The sequence below is a fragment of the Apis dorsata genome, unplaced genomic scaffold (genome assembly GCF_000469605.1).
Source record: "Apis dorsata unplaced genomic scaffold, Apis dorsata 1.3 scaffold_1082, whole genome shotgun sequence".
In the NCBI taxonomy this organism is placed as follows: Eukaryota; Metazoa; Arthropoda; class Insecta; order Hymenoptera; family Apidae; genus Apis; species Apis dorsata.
The window spans coordinates 4147-10473 of NW_006264180.1; the positions used below are offsets into that span (position 1 = coordinate 4147).

General features: G+C 25.0%; 1 protein-coding gene across 1 annotated transcript in view; it reads left to right on the forward strand.

Annotated features, from left to right (window-relative positions):
• The first annotated feature begins 4371 nt into the window (after positions 1-4371).
• Positions 4372-6327, forward strand: part of LOC102681882 (leucine-rich repeat-containing protein 4C-like) — a 168882-nt gene continuing 166926 nt past the window's right edge. The window contains 1 exon segment of the mRNA XM_031514591.1: positions 4372-4436. The gene's annotated coding sequence lies outside the window, so the exon portion shown is untranslated.

A 6327-nucleotide genomic window follows, 5' to 3' on the forward strand; every position in this document is an offset into this window, starting at 1 on the left:
AAGTACAACAGTAATCGATTAAATGTTTTCAATTTTCAAGATTTCCTTCAATTCCTGGAATTTCACTTTTCGAAAGCACGCATTTCAAGTGTTTTTAGAAATTTAAAATACATATCATAAAATATAAGAAAAATAGTTTTTCCTATCTCACTTATAAAAAATATTTTTCCCTTTTTCTTATAAGCCAATGAAAAACGAGTAAGAATTCTCAAAACTGATTCTTCAGACGCAAACAAAAAAGCAATATGGCAAATAGATTCGAATTCCAAGTCAATCGAATGTTATATTAGTGTGTTATTTTGTGTATTTTTGTATGCTTGAGATATTTGTTATATAACCGATCAATTTTATCTATTTTAAGATTTATTTATCCAAATCGAATATATAGCGTATTAATATATTTGTAAAATATTTTTTGAAGGAAAAAATAAATAAAAAAGTTGGTATAGAAAAATGTTTTGATTAAAATTTATTTATTACAAGTAATTGAAATTTACGTAAAACAGAACGAGACACAGTGAGACAGTTCTATTTTTGCCACGTATTTCTTTATCTAATGTAAACTTTAATTAATTTAATAAATATACTTCAATTGGAATTTTTTTAATTAGTCTTTAAAATCGACTTTCTAAATATGATCTCTGAATATATTAATATACTGTATAAGCTATTTAATTACTTGTTTATTCACATGCATACAGGATATCTTATTTGAAATTACTATTTTCATTTTTATTATTATTATTAGCGATAAATATTCGAATGATTTCAAAAGATGTATATCTAGTGTTATTAAGCTTTTTGTAGATGGATACGTTATATGAAGGCCAACATTTTTTTTTCAAATGGAAATTTTTCATACATTTTTTATTATTTGCTCAACAGTTCTATATTTTCTATAAAAAAATATCGATTTAAAGTTAAAATGTTCAAAAGTCATTAATCTAAGAAATATTTTAATTTCAACTTATTATAATTTTGTAAAGCTTATTATATAAAAAGCAAAAGAAAAAAAAAACAGTCTTCGTGTTTTGTCTCTGTATAAACTTTAAATAAGAATAATAATAAAAATCAAATCGATAAATTTTAAGTAGATGTACTATAATATAAAATTTGGTGTACTTTGAAATGTTAAAAATCATTTTAAATAAAAAAAACATGGCTGAATTCAATTACTTAAAACGTTCTTCATACGGATGTTATTTGGTCGAATTTTTGTTTGTCTTGATTTTAACTATTTTCGAGTACCCTCGATATCGTTCCTTGTTTAATTTCAAAGGTGAATAATGTCGGTTTGCTTGTATTTATATTATTATTATTCGAGAATGCATTATGGTATCTTTTGGAAAGAAGCCATGCTCTCGCGAAAAGTCACGAGACAGATCAATATCCGACTTTATTCCGAAGTTTTAAGTTCTTTGTCTCGTTCCCATTCCCCCGAGTGGATAGAGTTCCAGAAGCACGCCGAGTTGAAAGATTCGAATGCACAAAGGTTGGAGGAAATTGCGGGAAGATGTATGCGCAGTAAGTTTGAAAGGGGACGTGTGACCCAAAAACCGAAGCTCATTAGAAGTGGTAGATCCTGAACGAATAAATCTCGTGGCTGGCCAAGAGAATTTATCAGGTTTGATTAAAATGTTGATTTAAAATTGATAAAATTTTTATTTGTTGCAAGAAAATATTTCAAGCATTGCTTTATACTTATTATTAACATTTAATTTTCAGAATTTTTATTAAAATTAACATTTTCTTTATTTTCTAATTTATTCAGGATTGTAAATTAATGTTCTCTTATTATTAGAATTTTTTTCAAATAAAGCGTTAAAATAATATAATTCGAAATAACTCGAATAATTATGAGAAAAAATGAAAAAAATTCATAAACTTTTAATCATGGTTGAAAAAGTTAACAGAAAAATTATACTTTTGAATCACAAATTTAAAAAATTATTTTTAGAATTAAATAAAAATATAATTTCAGGTTCATGAAACATCAAATTGACATTTCTGGTATTTTTACAACAATTATTTGGCCGCTTTAAAACCGTGAAGTGGAAAAAGAAGGAAAAAAAAAAAAGATAGAGGAAAAGGAAGCGTAAAATTGATTTAGAAGCGTGAAAATGGTGCAAAAAAGTAGCTCTTCCAACGAATGTAATGTGCGGATCGCTCAAAAGAAAGGTGGTTTCTCGGCTCGAAAATCCTGACCACGACAAGGGGCTCGACGTGGGGCACATTTCAACGCGCGAGCGTACTTTTTGTCAAGAAACTTTCGCTCCGGGAAAGCGAGATTGCCTTTTTAGAATAAGAATGTTTCATTCTTGAGTTCATTCTTCCTCGCCATTCCTTTTAGAGATCATTATCAAAGGTTGGTTGAAAATCGTCCATCGTCGTCCCTGATTCTTGCGGTGAATTTCGTATGCGATACAAGTGGACGAGATCTACACGCACCGTTTTATAACGCGAAAAGTTTCTTGGATGGAGTGTTATATCGATGTAGTGATCGTGCAAAGTTCATTGTTAGTCAACTTTGATGTTCATTGTATGCGAACAGTCTGTGCAGTGCATTGTTTTGTCGACGTAATATTGTCCATATCTAGCTTAACACAAAGTGACTTTCTAACTCACAGATGTTGTATATATAATTCTTGAATGAGTGAACTTACAATGAAATATCGATTGCAATGATTAAAGAGAAAATTGTCAAAGTTTTTGAAAGAAACTATAACTGTTCATTCATTGTATTTTTATTGGTGTTAACTTTTGATCAATTTAGTTTAATAAATTAATTACTATCTAATAATATGTAATCTAATAATATGTAATTTGTAATATTTAATATCCAAAAGTATTTTTGGTTTATATTTTTCAATTTTTTCAAAATTTGAATTATAAAATGTTTATATTAGATTTATATTAGTAAAACATCTCTGGATTCGATCAATTATATAAAACAAATATAAAAGTTGTTGTATGAAAGTGTTGATTATTTATTTATTATAAGTTATAAGCAATTGAAAGAAGCAAGAAGCGAGATTAACATTTGCACTTTTACATTTATTATAAAGTTTAAATTAATATTGATGATTGAATCTATCACGTTTCCTAAATCACATTTCTATATTATATTGATTTGATCAAATTATAACATTGACTTAAATAATTCAATATTTGTAGATTATGCTATTTATACATATATAGATATATATGTAGATATATCAATTATTTATAATTGCTGCAATCTATTATAAGTATATATAAGCATATAAATAATTAAAATATGAAGTTTCAATTTCTCTCTCAGAGAGAATTTTTTTTTGAAAAAATCTAACATAATTTATTTTATTCTTAGAATATTTATTATTAATGCAAAAATATTAATTTATTATTAATAATTATATTATAATAAGTATTATAAGTAAATATTATATTAAGTATATATTAATTGTTAAAGCTGAAATATAAACTGAGATGTATATGAATTACTTTACCAAATTTCATATTGATATTTCTCGCAATTGGACTCAATTATATTTATAAAATGGTGTAAGATAAAATAAAATATGAAGAAATAAATAATTTAATAATGCATTATTTAATACAAATCATCTTTTTATTTTATATTAAAAAAAATTAAAAACATTAGAGTAAAATAAAATATAAATATATTTAAGAAAACATTAAAATTTATTATCTTTTTCTTTGTTTTTTCGTATACTAAATTTTCAAAACTTAAATTTAAAAAAAATATCTTTTAAACCAATCAATTATAGACATAAATACACGAATATATTTACAAAAAACACATTTATTCATAAACAATTATTCATCAATTGATTTATACCTAAATATATCTTAATTACGTTGAGCATGAGTTATAACATGATGTCCATAAAAAATAAGATCTTTTAGTTGTATTTTTCTCCTAAGGACATAGATACGTATGAATTGAAAAATGTGTAAAAACAATAAACCGTGACAAATGAGATCTCATGTGAAGTCAAAGCAGGAATAAGGAATGGGTAGAGAATTAGAGGGGAGTCCCAAAGCGATACCACAAACTGCGAGCGAAGAAAAGTCGGAAATGGATTCCTCGGAAGTGCGCAAATGAGGGTAGACTACGATATAATATTACGAATCTCTCATGAATTTGGCTAAATTCAATAGGAAATCCGACTTGAAATAGCATAAGCCATTTCTCTCTGTCTCTCTTTCTCTCTCTCTCTCCTTATTCTTCCTTCGTATCCCAAATCTGTCTCCTATAATCACGCGTAACACATGTATATACCATGTACACGATATATGTATACATTATACGTAAAATGGGTATATGTAGGGTGGAGGGGTAGGGTAGAAACATTGTGTCTAATTGCATCCGTTGCCGTTTTTGTTTTAGGACCACTCGACGGATGAGTAACGAAGCGTGGCCCGCTCTCAAGGTACGGACACAGCCTCTTTTCTTGTCTCTAACGAACCGTTGCGAAATTTGTATTCCAACTTACCTACATGTATAACGCAGGTAAAACGCGTCGTCCCTCTTTGTTTTCTTCATTTCTCGACCTCCATGTTTTCTTATGTAGATGTCTTTATATTTCTTTCTACTATGTATCTTTCATTTTCTCGTTGAAAGAGATAGCTTGATAATTCTATGCTGACTTATTATTACATTTAACGATAGATAGATCGTGCGTGAAGTGATTTCAAATATTGATAGATTAGATTTTCTTTGTAGATTATATTATTTATTTCTGTACTCGATATTAATTGTAGTTATTATTAACCAGAGACTTATAACTTAAAGTAAATTCTGTTATCATTTAAGAAATAGTGTTTCTAAATTATTCAAATATTAATCGCGAGTTTAATTCTAGTTATTGTGTTTAACATCAACTGCTAAGATTTAATTATTACATTGGAATTTACATTTTAAAATAAGTTTAAAACTATTAGTAACAACAAACAATATTCTCAAGTCATTCATCCAAATATTAACTGAGTGATTGATGTAATCTGATGATTAAAGAATATATTGGTAGTGTCACTGGTTTCAAATTTTTTTATATATTTAAAAAAAATAATATTTTTAAATAGTGGAATTTAAATACGACAGATTTAAATCTTGGATGAATAGGCAAATTGAATATTCATCGAATGAATTTAAATCTTTATAAATTTAACAAATTTCTTACTAAAAATTTTTCATTCATTTAAAATCAATTTTTCGTTTCTTCTTAAAAATAATCATTGTAAAATATAATTTTATCTGACTCGTATAATTTTTCAAAAATATGTATAAATTTAAAAATCTTTCAGAACAATAGAATTTTTATGTAAATTATTTTTTAATATTTTTTGTTGTTCACGATTTACAAATATTTAAATAAAAATTCTTCCATAAAAATTCAATTTTTTTCTTAAATTAAAAAAAGACTATAAAATAGCAAAATTTTTAGTGCAATAATTATACAATGTTTCATTAAAATCTTTTTTCAGATATTTTGAATTTGATGCCATTACTACATAAAATCCTTTCATAAATTAATTATTAAATTTTTAATCTCATTTATTTTTTAAACTATCGATTAAACGATCATTTATTTAGTTATAAAAATAATGTTTTTAATATCAAAACAAAATATTTCTTTATCGACGCGTATAATTGTAATTATTTATTCTCTCCTGTCTCTAATTAGAATAATTACAATAATTGCTCCAAAATTGACATTGCATTACATTTGCATACCATTTGTCGTCTGATTGATCCGGCGAGGATACTTACCTCAGTTTACTCGCATATGCCGTTTAATTAAACAAATTATCATCAAATTTGAGTAATTTCAACATATATAGAATGAAATACAGAATGGAAGAAGTTTTTTGAATTTGATCAATAAATTTTTTTTGAGGATGCTGCATTTAAAAATTATTTTCATTAATTTTATGAATTCTTGATCAATGATTTACAATAATTTAATTTTCAAAGAATGATATTTCTTCTTTCCTAATGAAATTTGAACATTTGATATAGAAAGAATATTATTTCATAAAAATTTTTAATTTTAATTTTGATTAAGAATTTTTTATCCTAATTATTTATTATCCTATTATTTATTATTCCAAACATCATTTTATATGTTCAAAACAATAATAAATTACTAAATATAAAAGTAATAGTGATACTAATACTAATAAGAAAAATACAATATTAGATGAAACTAATATTAATGAATTACGAAATTAAATAGAAAAAATATTATGATTGATAATAATAATATAATATAATATAATATAATATAATATAATATAATATAATATAATATAATATAATAT